The sequence below is a fragment of the Haemaphysalis longicornis genome, unplaced genomic scaffold, assembly GCF_048455015.1.
Source record: "Haemaphysalis longicornis isolate Haplotype H1 unplaced genomic scaffold, Haemaphysalis longicornis Haplotype H1 scaffold_9, whole genome shotgun sequence".
NCBI lineage: Eukaryota > Metazoa > Arthropoda > Arachnida > Ixodida > Ixodidae > Haemaphysalis > Haemaphysalis longicornis.
Genome location: NW_027526460.1, coordinates 51,651,098 through 51,667,899, shown reverse-complemented (window position 1 = coordinate 51,667,899; position 16,802 = coordinate 51,651,098).

Here is a 16,802-nt window from a genome sequence, read left to right as displayed (position 1 = left end):
GCACATTTGATTGATTCCCTTTCTTATTCTTCTCGGATTTTGTGAGCCTCATCTAGGAGGCTACGTAAAGGATCCTACTGATACCGAAGGCCTGAAAAACTCTGAGTAGTTTGGAATCCTTCATCCCCCCATGTTTGTTTGAGATGCATTTCATCATTCTGCAAACATGTGCCACCGCATTCTATTGTCGAGAGAGTGAGATTTTTTATTGAGCTAAGTTTAGGTGGACTGGTTCCTCATTTCAGGTAACCATGTGCCGTCCCGGCTAGACTGGCCCTGTCGACCAGCAGAAGTTGATCTTGAGGGAGGGAGCTGGACAGCAGTATCTCCCACTGCTCTGGGGTAGGGGAAGGAAAAGGGGCTGGCAGGTCTGGGTTCTTGACACACTCCCATATTATGTGCCGTAGAGTGCCTGGTCTACTACAGAATTTGCATTGTGCGTCGAATTGTGTGGGAAATAACATATGCATCCTGACTGGATGTGGAAACGTATTTGTAGGTATGAGTCTGAGTGCGGTTTCTTGGTTGCTTGAGAGCTCTGGGTGTGGTGCCGGGAATGCTCTTGTAGCGTTGGGTAATTTCGTGGAAGGTTCTGAGTGGCGTGGGTTCCAGTGTCTCCTCCGCGACGTGGTGGGTGAGATCTCGGGCCATGAGATGGGCATGTTCGTTGCCTCTCATGAAGGAGTGGGCCGGTTTCCACACAATTGCGACCTTCCTGTCCGGCGTCTTGCTTTTCAGGGTGCGTAGCGTCACGGGTGACACCCATCCCGAAATGAAGCTGCGGCGAGCCTCTTGTGAGTCTGTGACAACGGTCGTGGTGTTCGTTTGCGTGAGGGCGAGAGCGATAGCAAGTTCTTCAGTTTCTTTGGCTGTGGCTTTTGGAATGGATGCACTGGTCAAATGCTTACACCCGTCCGTCACCACGGCCACCATGGCTCTTTTACCATTGTAGTAGGCTGCGTCGGTGTAAGTCGTCGCCGGGACTTGTGAGTAAACCTGATTCAGCGTTTTTGCGCGTACTTCTCTCATTCACAGCGTTGGCGGCGAGCTGGAGTGTGTCCTGAAACCCTCCTAGGGAATCGGGGCCCGTCCACAGGGTCACGTCGTCCGCGTACAGGGCATGGCTTAAGTTTGGTATTCTTCTCAGCTGCTCTGGGAGATCCAGTCGACGTATAGCTTCCGTGTTTCTTCCGGTGTCCTATACATAAAGCCCCAGTACTCTGATCTTGTCCCTCGCGGGGATTTGCCGTCCTCCTACTTTGAGTCTTATGTTGTGGCTATTCCTGCTCGCTTTCCACTTGTAATCGGGGACGAGGAACAGTGCCTCGGATTTTTCGGCCGAGCACTTGACTCCCAAAGTTTCTAGGTAGCTTTAAATTTCATCTATGGCTTCTGTAGTATATCTTCAATGTGCCCGTCACTACCACGGTGGATTCACAGAGTGAGATCGTCCGCGTATATGGTGTATCTCAGGTCTTCTATCTTATCGAGCCTCTCGGATAGTCCTATCATGGCTACGTTAAATAATGCCGGAACTAAGACCGACCCTTGAGGAGTGCCCCAGTTACCTAACGTTTCTGGAACTCAACACGTAATGTCCCCTCAATAGTCAAGCCCACCGAAGCCATGAGCACATTAACCCCTCCATGCCGCCGATACATGCGCGCGCAGCATCGACAAATACGACCGACAACTAACGCAACAACGTGCTACGAGAGCAGACTCGGTGGTTCGAAGAAGAGAAAGTCAAACAAAAAGCGCATGCGCGGAAATTCACGTAGAAAAGAACAGAGCGGATACAAAATCGGAAACTAGAGAAAGGAGGGTACGTACAAAAGCGAAGCGAGACAAGAAAAGCCCGCAGCAGTGGAAAACTGCAAATGCGCTCGCGAAGAACACCTTTTTTTTTTCTTCTCCTCGGAGCTGATACTAAGGGCCCCTTCGCCGAGCCCTCTCGGGGCGAACCCGCCGCGGGCGCTGCCGACTGTCGACGTGACCAGACTCGGGGTGCCGTACGTTTCCCCTCTTTCTAGCCGCCGCCGCCGCCGCCGCAACGTTCTCGCCGAGGACGTAAAGGATACGAGTATCGGCTTCCTCTCTTGTAGAAAAAAGGGAGCCGGCGATGGCTGCGGCGCGCACTGGCGATGGACCCACACTGGCGAAGGAGACGCACACCGGTGAAGGCGGCTGCGCCTACAAACGGCGCTCGTTGGCGGCAAGGGCCAAGTATTTCCATTCTGGGCTGTCGAACGACTATGCTAGGCCGGGACGGAAAGGCTTGGTTGCGATTGTCACCACTGGTGGTCCACGCCGGCCTTGAAGGCATTCGCAGCAAACTAATCGTGAACTTCGTGTTTACGCGAGAGTTGTTGCGGTTGAGTGTGCTGCGATGCATGCCAATGGTGCGCCGAGGCGTAAAAGGTTTCGTCCTGGTTTCCCTTAACCCCTGCGCCTTAAAACCCCGTCTCTACCTGCTTTCCACTGGGCTTTTTTTATGCTTCCTTCTTCGACTCGTATAGTGGTCGCATCTGTTGGTGAGTCCGTGTACGCGCTGACACGGGCCAGTGTTGGCTGGTGGGCGGGCTGCGCATTCATTTCGGGTGATTTGGATGCGCTTCGAAATATAGAAAAGGGGACGGCGATTTTACGATACAAATAACTAGCTACGATTTCCGGGACCTCGTTCGTCCTTCGATGTGTAGGAACACGCTGTAAGTGAAGGGAACGTATGCTCACGCTGAGTTTGTTTTCCAACTTTTATGGGGCAAGGAAGTTCGGGTCAGCCGTTCCGCGGCCAAGGTGTCTTGGTTGTAATTCTGTCTTGCGCTTCTGCGTTGTCCCGTTTATTTTGTCATGTTCACGCGTTAAATGTGAAAAGGAAGGAGCATAATTTTGAAGTAAATATGTGTAGTCGGCGTTGTGCTTCTACAATCCAAAATAAGAAGACCAATACTGCTTGCTACAAATTGCATGTAATTGTCAGTAAAAGCGCCGAAATGTTGTGACTTGGCGATCTAGAGATAAAATAACAAGAAAACGGTAGCATGCGCGTGCATAGAAACACGTGACCGACATACATGTATGAGTGAAAAGTCGCTGTCATTTTGGCAGGTCATGTTGGATGATGACACGTCATCTGGGAACGCAAAATCTGCCCCATATTTCTGCCCCGAAGTAACGCTGGCGCCACCAACCGACCGGCGGAGTCCTATCTCATAGTAACGCAAAGTGTCTTTAAACTTTGCCGCCATTTTGAAGAGGCTAAAAATTCTCAGACGTCTGTCAGCTCCTAACGCATCCCTCGATCCCGTTTTTTCCAAGAAACTACAGCACTGATGCTTGTTGTGCCGCAAACTGCGTCGGAAAGCGATAGCATGTAAGGCCGGTCTCTTGCTTTCTGTGCTGGCCCGACCAGCTCGACGTCTTTCCAGACACAAGAGTCACATACAGCAGATTTGTGTCATCTTGCTATATAGAAGCACTTTGGCGCAACGCTGCCAATTTTAAGTGCGGAGCACCTTAGGACCACGCAATGTCCGTTCGCGTCCGTGCGCATAGTATTTACATTCGCAAAGAATCACACAGGCACCGGAAGGATTCGAGCCTGTGTCTGCTAGACCAGACATAGTTAGTGTCAGTCGTCTTACCCATTGGGCTACGACCATCAGTTAGAACCCGAGAGTCAAACGGCTTACTCCCTTGCCTATAACGGTGCGAATTATCTTAGGACCTCCCAATGTCCGTCCGCGTCCATCCGAGCGCCCACCACCATCAAGCGAAATTCGATTTGAGCCGTGCGTTGCAGTTTCATTTAGGGAATAATCAAGGTGCAACTCCCGGTTCAAATCGAATGACGGTCGGGGCGCAAATACGATGTCACTCGGGGCGCAACTTGGATGTCATTTCAAGTCCCCGGACTCCGCACCCTCACCATCATCAACGGAGTGGAGATGCTGCCATTTTTTCCAGCTTTTTTCCGGGTTTAGGCTTCGGGACAACTACCTACACTCATTCTTACCACCCTAGATTAAATATATCTAGGACGGCCAGAATGAGTGTAGAACTTTGTTACCTAGTCATTAGTGCACCCACCAGCCACATGTGCGACCAAAGTTTAAAGATTAAATAGTATCACTTTACTTCGGCTAACGTGGCAGTGTTATTCGCCTAATCAAATGGCGTCACCAAAAGAAAATGGAGAGTGACGATGGGGGAAAAGGTCCCGGTAGGAGGTGGAATCGGAGGAACGAAGGAGGTCACGTGGTTTGCGGCAAGTAAGGGGAAATGGTTGTGCGGATTCTCGCGTCTGGTATGCAGCAATGCTGCAGCATTCGCTTCGTACCAAGAAAAATCCCGGGCCATTTCCACTAACGTGAAACCTGAGGAGGGGTGAAGCATGCAGTGTATAAGTGTATTCTTGGTGCCTCGGCGTTCTTGCCCACGGAGATGAAACCGTTGGGGAGTAGAGCTATACAGCTTTGCTGTAAATGTCTCGAGTCTTTGAAGCACGAAGCGTTCAAGCACGGGGTGTTGGAAAACAACTGTCAAGATGTGTTGATTGTTTTGTCGTTGTTGATGATGTCGTCGTCGTCGTTGATGATGATGATGATGATGATGACTACAAAATTTATGACGATGGTGTAAATAATTAATGTTCCACATACCAAGAATGCGCACTCATCCGTTAGGGAACATCGGGACGGCCTGTCACGGTAAGTTATGTGAGCGGGATACTAGGACAGGTCCTCGTTCGCTCGAAACTCAGCAATGCTCTTATTCCGTGCTCCTTATCATTTCACTTTCTCAATTATGCGGCAGTAACTAAGTTGAGGAGCATCAGCACATAAGGACACAGTTTCCGATTGAAAACGATCGCAGCCACTTTATTGCCGTGACCTTATATTCCCACTGCAAGACGACCAGTATAGCGAGAACATGCTGCAAGAATACAACTATCCAGGAACAAGATGTACCTCCAGATAGATTAAATTATTCGGAAACCCTCGATACCGCGAACGTCACTACGTCACGAGAGGCCTCCCAGACATCCTTCCCCCAACCCCGTACTTAAAGTAAGGCGAACACGCTAAAACAAAGGAAACGGGGAACGCGATGACCAAGGCCGGACCGCAGCACCGACTTCGGCGGGCGAGCCGGGAAAAGCGGCAAGAGAGAGCGGCGCCACTAATTTCGATTACCGCCGTTCGGCACACTCATGGAGAACAGGAGTGGCCGAAAAAGCGCCAGATTAGATTAACCAAAAGGAATGGCCCGGCAGCGGGGGAAGAAGTGCCGGCCGTTTTTCTCCTTTCGCCGCCCGGGCCGAGCCGCAGCAACTCTCCGCGACGTGCATTCGGCCGCCGAAAAGTCCGAGCATCGGTGCGTGCTGCCCCGATTCTACACCGCTGCGTGATTTACTTGCGCGCCGCGTATCCCGCTGCACGGCGGGGATTCCCCCTCGCTGCTTGCGCTGCCCTGATTGCATGGCAATGCGGCAGCGTCTCCCTAATGGAGAAGCTGAGAAGCCCGAGGTAAAAAAAAAAAGAAAAAAAGCTCCGGGGTGGAGGAGTAAACAAAACAAACAGATGCGAATGTAGAGTAAGGAAGGAGCTTGGGTGAAGCTTAAGACACGGCCGCGGTTGCCCGGTGGGCGGGGAAATTTGTTCCGGGTGATTAGCGGCCAATCGGAGGCTTCGGATTTGCTCACTTCGTCTTCGCGCCCAATGTACTTGCTCCTGTGTGAGTGCTGCTGCCGCTGCTGCTGCTGCTGTTGTTGGAGAGCTTGTAGGGCTCGCCGGCATTCTCTTCGCTACGGTTCTGGCCTAGCGGATTTCATCACTGGCAAAAGAAGGCCGGTAGCTTATAGAAAGTGCGTGCCTGCTTCCTAGTGAGATGCTGCTCCCCGACTAACATTCGCTATGCTAAGGGTGCGGGCGGACGTGGAAGGGAGAATAAGTGCTTGAAAGTGCAACCTGCCCGATTTGCTTTCCTTTACCCGGGGACGAGTCTGAGCAGCGTATCCTCTGAGGGTTCCACTTCGCTGTGTGCCTTGTTCGTTTGGCGATACCTTGGCAGGACGCGAAGCGAGAAGGGAATGCAAACCGGAGCGGAATGGAGGCGTTTCGGGACTTGTCACTTCTTATCTTTTGCGCACGACACTCCGATAACGGTTCTTCCGCCAGGCCTAGCGCTGCTCTTGGACTTGTTTATGCGGTAAGGATGCAGGGATGTACGTTGTAGTGGTCCCGCTGTCGGGCGCCTGCCATTCGTTGTAGTGTAAGAACAAATTTTTGTGAGAGGAAAACTCGCAGATTGTCCTGCGGTTGACGCTCTGACGTCCACTTTGCCTTGTGAAGAGAAACAAAGGAAATAAAAAAAGAAAGAAGGAAAGAAAGAGGGTGAGTGACATAAATAAAGAGAGAAAGAAAGAAAGAAACGAAGAGAGAAATAATAAATAAATAAATAAATAAATAAATAAATAAATACATAAATAGAGAGAGAGAGAGAGAGAGAGAGAGAGAGAGAGAGAGAGAGAGAGAGAGAGAGAGAGAGAGAGAGAGAGAGAGAGAGAGAGAGAGAGAGAGAGAGAGAGAGAGAGAGCGCTTGTCCGCGGAATAGGTGTGAAGGTGGCTGTAGCGAAGTCCCCTTCGTACAGGTGACTTGATTGGTAGCAAACCTGACTCAGAACCGTTATGACTGGAGAAGGGGGTCATTCACGTCAGCGTACATTCAGCAGAGAGAAATATAAACATCTTATCGCCCTCCCCTGAATAGCAACCAAGGATTGGTAGTGTCTCGGGTTACACACCAACCTGGACACCGAGCAACCTGGAGTTCATTCGTCGGATAGGTTCGTTAAACATGAGTACGCTCACCTACTCATCTCCGTCACATCACATAAACTCATCGTCTTCTTCTGCATGCTATGACAGTTGGAATCACTTTAAAGTTGCCAAAAGACACGGGAAACTCAAATGCCAAACATTACTTCATGAACATTTGGCTGGTGCTTTCGCAAGGAATGTTCCAAGAGGAGCAAAGTCAAGAGTATGCGATCCTTATTCGAATGTAGCAACGAGATTAAGTTGATTACACTCATTTAATCACGATGAGGTGCTACGTATTCAGGCCACAACGTCTTTGAATTTTCCACCTCGAAAGCTTTGAATGGCTGCGTAAGCATTAAACCCTACATTCTCATAAGCTCGCTGAGTGCGTGAGCTTAATACAACGCTTGCTTAAGAATCTAAGAGGGTTCTTCTTTAATGCGACGCACTCGGAGCGGGCACCCGCACACATCCTCAAAAAGCAAACAATGAATAATGTTCGCATGTCTTGCGAAATCGCAACCCGGGCTCTTTAAGTTACGAACAGCTGGTTTTAATTAGGGGGTAGGGTAAACTAGTAATGGTTACTTTCTCCGCATCTTTTGTGCTGCCATGCTGCGAGATTCTAGAGGGAGCGCCCTGGCGAAGCACGGGCAACTTTGTTCCCTCGTACAAGAAAGAGGGCGACTGTTTCACTCGCTCTCGCCAAACCTGAGGAAGATCCCGCTCTAGCGAGTTACCGCCGCTACGAAAGGACACCGAGTATTGCGCAGCATTGCTATTAACCGGCCTCCATTGTCTTCCGGCGTTCGCTCCAGCACCCGTTTACACCGAACCGGCTTTGTCCGCGGGTTGTCACCAAAGAGGGAGGGAAAGACGTAGACAATAGTCGCACTCCGTGTTCCTAGAACGCATGAATACAAGGCCCAGCCTTTCTGCGAGCCGGCGCTTTCGCGGCGGGGCCTCGCTCGCGCAAACAATCTGCGGCGGCCTAGCGGAATGAAGTTATGGGTCCGAACAGGCTCCGCGCCTGCGACGCAGCCCTCGAAAGTTGCAGTTCGGCGTCCCAAACAAGGGGGTGGCGGCGGGTAATTAATTTCTCACACGCCCGCGCCTTGCGACGACGACGACCCGCTGTGTCTGGCATCTACACCGAGAACACGGCTCCACCCACCCGCGAACAGATTGCGCATGTCGCGGCGTTGTGGTGGTCGCCGCCGGCCGCCGGCAGCGACACAGAAGGCATAACGAGACGCGGCTCGCGAACACTCCTTCGAAAGTGAGTCGCTACGCGACGCCCTGTGAATCTCCGGGAAAGCGTAGACGTTGGGACGGCGGGCGTGCAAGGAACCGCGAGGTTCGAGCCCGAGGGTGGGTGGTATGGGGATAACGAGTTTCCGCTGCAAAGTGCGGCGCGCAAAGAGAGTCGTCTGTGGCCTTAGCCGGCAAGGCGTGAGGCGCGTGTTTGTTGTGGTGGTCCGCGCGGACATTGATGTACGACGCCGGCGGCCAGCCGAGGGGCGCTTAAAAGGAACGCCGCTTCGATGCGGAGATCTCTTCCGGAAAATGCTGTGCCCAAGAGTGCGGAGATATTTGCATGCAAAGTGGCGAGTTACGCGCGCGTGAGAAATTTTTAAACTTCGATATCGTGGCGCGCCGTTGATGTCCGGTTCGGAGGCGGAAATCGCGCGTTTCGAGAGCTGTTCGGTAAAGGGATTTTGATGAGTCGCATATTTTAGAGTGAAGTGGTAAGACTAGGCTTAGCAACGCCAGTTTAGCTTGGGGTTCTGGATTCTCAAAGTGCCACTACACGCGGTGCCCTGGAGTACAAACTTGTGGTCGTATGCACATGTGCGTAATGCGTCGGTAAATGGCAGAAAAAAAGAGGCGTCATGTCAACGTGCATAGACGAACTGCTCCTGGTATTACACATTTACGAGTTTCTGTTCCGTTACTCTATAATTTTTTTGCAAAACTGCGTCATCTATTAAATCCCTAGCAGTATAATTTATTTCCTCACCATTTGGCGGGTATAACGAGAAGGGGCGGTCGCCTTCAAAAATTAGTGCAATGGGCAGAAGCAATTTCTAATAGCAAAATGATATTTGTGCACAAACAGCGACCAAACAATGATTGATACCTAAATCTAAGCGGGGATAGTGGATGCACTATACTGGTTTGATTCTTCGCTATATTCTACGCTATATGTCAGCTGAGGCAAATTACATGGTACTGGTTCTAAAGAATAATTTTTAGACCTTCTTGTGTTGAAGTAATTCCTAGAACTAATTTCAGCGCTGAACGAAGGATTTACACCACTCAGCACATTACCCAAACGTCGGCAACAGCTACTATTACTGTCTTTATGCCCTTAAAATAAACGCTCAACCCAATAAAAGATTGTTTTTGTGAATTAATACGCGATAACTGATTCTTTGGGACATTGCTGTTAGACCAGTCAGCACTTTATTCGCTTGTTCTTATGCCGGGGGACACGTGCGAGCAATATCCACTCTGTCTACACCCAGCCCCTCTTCCCCCACTCCCCCCCCCCCCCCCCTCTACAATGGACTGTTTACATTTTTTTTTTCATTCGTGAAATACTGTTTTAATGCCCCTTCAGCCGTCTCTCTTACCGCACCCTCACCCCTATAGCTCCCTAGCCAACACCTGAAAGCATGCTTCTCTGCCGAATGAGTCTTTGTGAGGCGAAGCATCCTTTTCAGATGGCGTTGTCCTGTCGGTTGCGGGCTCCGTCTCCGGCGACGTCGGCGCAGCGGTCTTTCTTTCGTTTAAGGCGAAAGCTCATGTGCCTCCTTTTGCCACAAACCGATCTTGAAGTTGTAGCTGTTCCCGATATAGAAAATAGGCGCTGCTGCAAAGAGTAAATAAAGAACGCGGTTAAGCTCGCATGGAATTTGAACCCGGGTATACAGAGTAGGAGCCAAAAGCGTTGCCACCGGGCTATTTCTTTACATTGCCAGCGGATCAACAAAATTTATCCTATTGCGTGGCTTGTGCAGCGTCACGCGTGAATGTGCTGGCACGGAAGTAAAACAGGGGAACCATAACCGCGCAACGCTCTGATTCAGGAGAAGCTGCGGTGCCTGTTACCAGTTTGCCTCCAGGATTAACTCGCACGAAAAGAAGAAGCGACGAAAATGAAGAAAGAAACACAAACGCTGTGCAGAAGCAAAGGAGCCTGTCGAAGTAATCACCGCGCCGAAAGTGGAAGAAACGGAAGCGAAGAAAAAGACGCAAATAGAACACAACAATAAAAATTTACCATCTCTCGCTAAATAAAGTTTAGAGAAGCGCGAAGGCTGAACGTGCGTCCAAACTCCACTGAAAGTGCGTCCAATCGATCGAAAATGTTTCAAAGACACAAATCACAAGCGAAGATCGAACCTATGCGGCGATTTCTTGCGCACTAGGTACACTAAGTAAGCGCATGTTTTATGATATACAGGTATACTATTGTACTCCCTCTTCATGATCGATGCGTGTATTGCTTTACGTAGAACCGTCCCTTTTTCGCGATCTTCAAGTAACCGCATTGATACAATGGAATCCCGGTTTCACGCACGCGCCGTGTATCCAGAGATCTCATCAGGGCTGTTCGGTAGACCAAGCGGCCTATGGGGAAACTCATTAGCTATTTGACAGGACTCCATCAGTCACACTGAGAAAGCTTTCGCTTTAAAAAAAAATCATTTGATAGGTGTCACAGGGCTTTCGCCTTCAAGAGACGTAAGCAGGCTTAGATGCTACGCAAAATTTTTAAATCGCAGTTCTATCAAACGTTTATTCTCTCTCTCTCTAAATCGTCCGTTCACGTGTTGAGGGGCATCAACGTCATGGTCACCGTTGGCAAAAAACGGGATGACAGGGAGCCGAGGGGACGATGAAGGGCGCGAGCGCTGAGCGCAGCGGAGAGTGAATGGCGTTGATGGGGATAAGAGCGTGGAGAGGCAAGCGATGGGAGATAGAGCGGTAGCATGAGGAGGAAAGCGCGGTGTTACACAAGACGTGCTTCACATCGTCTTCAGACGTGCTTCTTTAAATATGGCGTCAGAATAGTGCGCAGCTGCGCGTTAGCAGATGGCTTCATAGGTGAGCTTGAGACTATTGAAACCGTCGATAGCATAATTGGGAACAAGGACGACTATTCGAACAACCGAGGCGAGTAAGTGGAGTGAGGCGTGCGTGAATGCTTTCACAGACCTCTCCTTCAAAGCGAAGTTTTATATGGCCACGAGAAAGTCAAACCGGTGGTCTCGCGTACGCAAAAAAAAAAAAACTATCATCCGGCGCAATCCGATGCGCATCTGCGAAAAAAAGAAGAATCGGTTGTAGCGAAGTTAAACGCAGGGAAGAGAGGTTGGCTGGGTTTATAGAAGGCTTAGCTGCACTCTCGCATCCAGAGACACTGGGCCCATCGGAGGGAGCGAAAAATAGTCTCCCTCGCAGCAGAGCGCGCGCGCAGCGAGCTACTGTGCGTATGACAGCTCAAGCGACAACGGCGGTCAGGTGCGGCCGCGCTGCGGGCGGACAACCGTACGTTGCAGCAGAGTACCTTAACGCTTTCGGACTCTGGTTGCAGCTTTGCGTGTTAACCATCTATACGGAGTGCATGGGCGCATATTTATTAAATGCAGAACACATTAGGGGCTCGCCTTGTCGTCGTAGCTCGCTCGCTCTACCAAAATAGAGCCACACAGCGTACCTTCGTAGCGGCGTCCCGCAGAGGCTTCGAAAACCAAGCGGTTTATATTGTCATAAGCGTTCGAAACTATTGGACCGCTGGCGCTTGCCATACATCTCCCCTTTGTTTGCCTCAAAGAAAACTGCAGGTGCATTTGAGGAAAAATATACGTAACCAACCGGCAGCGCCCGCATTCATTTAGTTAGGAGCGCTCGTTGGGCTGGTTTTTACGATAGTAAGCGAAAAAAAGGGGCAGTGCAAGAAAAAAAAAATTCCCGCGCCTTCCCGCGAGGGGAACACAGTAAATGCAGAGCATTGGGGCCTCAGTACTGATTGAAGGCAGTGTTGCTTCCATTGCTTCTTCCGTGATGCCGGAGTAGCAGACACGAGTAAACGTGGGCACGAGCGTCAACCAAGGAAGGAAGGAGCAACGCAGTGACTGAAACACGAGCGACCGCTAGCCGCTATATTTGCAGCGCGCGCAGTAGATGGAGAGCAGTACGGGGGGGAGAGCGTGCATGCGCAAGCAACTTTCCACGCCCCACCGCGCTGCTATCACGCACCTGTTACGCCGAGACCGCGACGGAGCGAACGGGCTGACTACGACGCATGCGCGCGCCAGCTGCTGTTGAGAGAGAGGAGGGAAGGAGAGGCGCACCTGCTGCGGACGCGGAACTGTTGACACCGTCCGACGCAGGAACAGGCGAGGCTAAGAAATGCTCTGCATTTAAAATGACGCATTCCAAACTGCGCAGGAAGGCGCCGGCGGCGCCGACACGTACGGGAGGAAAAGCAAGCACAAAAAGAACAAAACTTCCGCTGGCGCAGTTTCAAACAGGGGGCGCGCGAGCACTGCGAAGGCGGGAAATTTGAATTGCATTGGACAAACCTCCGTTCCATTCATCAAGAGAGGAGTGAGACAGGGCGGAAAAGAGCGTGATGGGTAGTAGCAGTGAGTGGATAACGGCGCTACAGCCCATTATGGCGAATCACTGCTCTGCACTTCCGACAGCGGTCACATTGAGTGGAACGGGTTTAATTTTTTGTTATATAATTAAGAGAATGGTGTGGCTTGTGCTGGCGTTGCACCGTGCGGCCCACTGCAGACTGAGGAAAATGTGGCGCGACTCCTTCGCAAACCAGGAGACCGTGTGAGGGACTGCATAGTTTATGCGTGGGCGCGTTTCACGGCAGTCGCCGCAGATAGGCCCCCCGTACAGTCGGGATCAATTTGAAGGTTATCGCGAGAGCGCCGACCGACCGCGACGACAGCGCCTTTGCGTGACACTTCTTAGCATTAGCCACAACGAGATTATGCTAGGTTTGCTTCTCCCGTAGCTGTTCCATGCAGTGCGCGCACTACCGTCAGAAACGATAAATGCCACGTACGCTCGGTTTTAAAGCAAAGCTTTCTACCTCTACCCCCCAAGGGTTCTTTCGCGACCGTTGGTGTCACCAGAAAACTCCCGGAAAGAAATAAAAGAATTTACTGCACCGCCAGGGATCGAACCCGGAACTAACCGAGTAACAAACCAAGAGCCCGTAGTCTTACCGATTTAGCTACGAGCCCACGCGGAGGCGGGGAAGACAAGTGATGCACTAACCAAGCACATCTACGGCTTTAACCCCTGCATTCTCGCTAAATGCTACGCGAAGGAATGGCGTCTCACTTCTAGTACGACGCCAATGGGCCTGTGGCTTCCAGTGTTCGCGTAAAAAAATATCAGTTCCTTATCCGCCCTCACGCCAGACGATACCTCAAGAAACACATTCAAATACTCCTTGATGGCCAGGCCATCACTCCAATCCCCAGCACCAAAATCCTGGGCCTACATCTTCAGGACAACACCAAGAGTAACATATCCTTGCAGTGCGTCAAACACAACATTAATAAATCATACACATGATCCGGCGAGTTACCACCAAGAAGCGAGGCCTCAAGGAATACGATACCTTTCGATTAGCTTTCGTCTTCTCCAGAATCACTTACGTCAACCCCCTGTCTTCTTCTCGGCAAGGAGGACATAAAGATGCTTTATATAATGATTAGAATGGCGGTTGAGCAAGCCATTTGTCTTCCCATGAGGGCACCCAGAGAGACTGCTTAGCACGGGTCTCTAAAAAACTGAAAGGTGGTCATCTTTCTATCCAGAAGCTCCGAATGAGCAGAACTGCGGCGGGTTGCCGAATCTTTCACCAGATTGGCTGGGCAGCACAAAATATCACTCCGCTTGATGTACTCCTGGGCTTTTGGCGACAAGAAAAAAAATATGCTCCCTTTGCTTAGAAATATGAACCCCTCAGACGACGAGGGTCACCGACAAGCTCGGGCTCAAGCGCTCAACACCACGCGCGGTGGGGATTATGCAGTTGTCTACACAGACGCCTCTAAACATAGAGTGCAGCAGTACGTCATCATCGTGTCTACCTCCAGAACCAACCTCCTTGCTGTGCCTCACTCAAGACCGAAGACATGATGGTAGCAGAAGAGGCAGCCATCGCCTTGGCTCTCAACCAGGGGTTTGTAAAGTAGTCACAAATTCCAAACAAGCCTAAAGGAACTACACGTGGGTTTGGTGTCCCCACCTGCACTGCGTGTGCTAAAAAACCACTCCCCAAATGGTTCCATTCAGCTCATCTGGACACCTGCTCACGCTTCCATGGAGGGCAACGAATACGCCCACCAAGCCTGCACTTTCACCCCCAGTGCTATGGAGCTGCACGAGTGCAGTCACCCGCTTGTCTCATTCAGGGACATAAACCAGAATTATCGCTATCTGAGGCAGACTCTACCTTTGGCTTACCCTGACCTTTCCATAGAAGAACAAACTACCCTACGCCTCATATAATCCGGCTCCTTCCCACACCGGACGTGTGTTCACTTAATGCATCCGAATCGCTAAGACGCTGCATGTAAATTTTACTCATAAGTAGGAACACCCTGCCACATAATCGGGGTGTGCAACTTTAGCCCTGAGCACCTCCTCTCCTTCTGTCAACTACCTAACAAGAGCAATGGGCGATGCTGCTATCCAGCCCCTCTCTACCTACCCAGCTTCAACTGGTGGACAGGGCACAGGCGGCGCGGACTGAATATGGGCTACAGTGAAGAAGGAACCACTCCCCTGGACCGCACTTTGGCCGTTCAGAAGTCTTAATAGAAGTGTTTCCTCCTCCTCCTCCTCCTCCTCCTCCTCCTCCTCCTCCTCCTCCTCCTCCACCACCGTCTATGCAACCGATCTCATCGCCTCCGTCCGCTACGGCAAAGACGGAGAAGTGAGATCGTCTGACACCGGGTTTGAGCTTTTATTTTATAAAAAAAAGTTTCCACTGATGTGCTGCACCAATACAACTCAACCAACCACCGTTCATTCCTCACGCAATAATTTAACCTGAGCAAGAATATCTCTTTGAAGTAATACAGGGTGTGGTTAAGTACATTTCACTTCTCTCTGGTTTCACGATTTCTAGAGTGACGTGAGTGAATTTATGTGATGTCGCATGGGTAATCGTTGTGGGTGCCGTTTACAGCTTTGCTTTCCAACCACATTCACCGAGTGGATTGGCCCCAATCTTTTTTTTTCTTTATTCTTTTCTACCGTCACCGATATAACACACACTGATACGCAGCTTTCTCAGGGTAACTATGTCGGCATGCCACGGCATTCTAGTATATATAAAAAAAACTTGTAATTTGCTTCCGCAATTCCGCAATGTCGAGGTATCTTCGTTGTTATCAAATTGCCGAGGGACGAAACGCGGATACGTCCCCCAAAAAGGAATGAAGAAAAAAAACTGCGGCAGTCGGCCTTTGCAGAAGGGGGTGAGCGAATTCTATGCAACAGCCAAGGGGTGAGAGAGAGTAGCCTAATATCACCTTCGCGAATGAAAAAAAGTGCCACGGAACGGCGCTGTCGTCTTGCTTGGTCGGTGCTCCCGCGATAACCTTCAAATTGATTCTGACTGTAGATGCAGCGCTTTGTCGGGTACTTCTATTAAAGCATCCACCCGGCTGTGTTAACACCAGCCTTTCATTCTCTATATACCATCGTCAAGTTCTATATATTGCGAGACTCAGATACGTAATGCATCGAGGACGCATTTAATGAGGACGCTACCACTCCGAGAGGCTGTTGCCAAAAACGATGACGACGAAATGCACTAAAGTGGCTATTTGGGCACGTTGGTTGAACATGATCAGGGGACGGCAGCGCAGCTCGCACACGGACAAAAATGAATAGAGATCTGAACACACCAGCGCAGCTGGCATACAGACAAAAATGAAGAGAGCGGGACCCAGCACTCGTGTGTGTCCAGTTGTCTCCGTTTTTGTCCGTGTGCCAGGTGCGCTGTCGTCCTCAGTGACGATGGATGCGCGAGACTGTGTGATGAAAAGGACGGTGGGGGTTCTTGCGTGTGAGATGATGATGATGAGTTGAGGCGTGAATGACCAGTTCAGAAGCAGTTAGGGAACAATGATGCTAATGATGTCACGGCAACGGCAACTTTACTCAACTAAAAATGTTGCGTTTAACGCAGCGTGCCATGGAGGGGTGCACTTAAGATTACTTTATGGCAGGCGAACTGAATCAATTGTGCGCTAATCTATTGTCAACGAAAAATTTACAACGGAAGCAGGCAACCTTCAGTATCGAAGACAGATTTCAAAAATTGCTCACTTCTGATCATATTGACGATAGTAAGAGAGCCCGCAATGAAGAGGGCGATTTATAACCACGGGTCTGCTCCCGTGATCCTAATGCCATGCGATGCGATGCGATGAGGCTTTGAGGGGGGGGGGGGGGGGGGGGGGGAGGTAGGAGGAAAAGGCCCGAAACTGTCTGGCGAAGGGTGCCGACACCTTATCCCACAACAGTCCTCCTCCTCCTCCCAGGTGACTCCCAGGAACAAGACCCTCCCGATTTTAAAGCCCACTTCGTGCCTTTTTTTAAGCCTCTCTCTAAAATAACGCAAGAGGTTTATTCACACGTTACAGGCACACCAACCTTTTTCTTCGAATAATACATTACAAAGTATGCTTTGAACAAGGCCTAGTCACCATATATGTTTTTGGAGGCTAATAAATTAATCATAAGATTAAAAAAATATCAGGTAGCAGGCCTATGCGAAAAGTATTGCATACGGTCTGAGAAACCGCCAAACCGGAAACGTCTAAAGACAGTTTTTAAGACAATAATCTTTCTTAGGCTACTTGAACGCAGAAATTTTAGACCGTCTATAAGTCTGTCTGTCTATCGGTCTGTGACTGG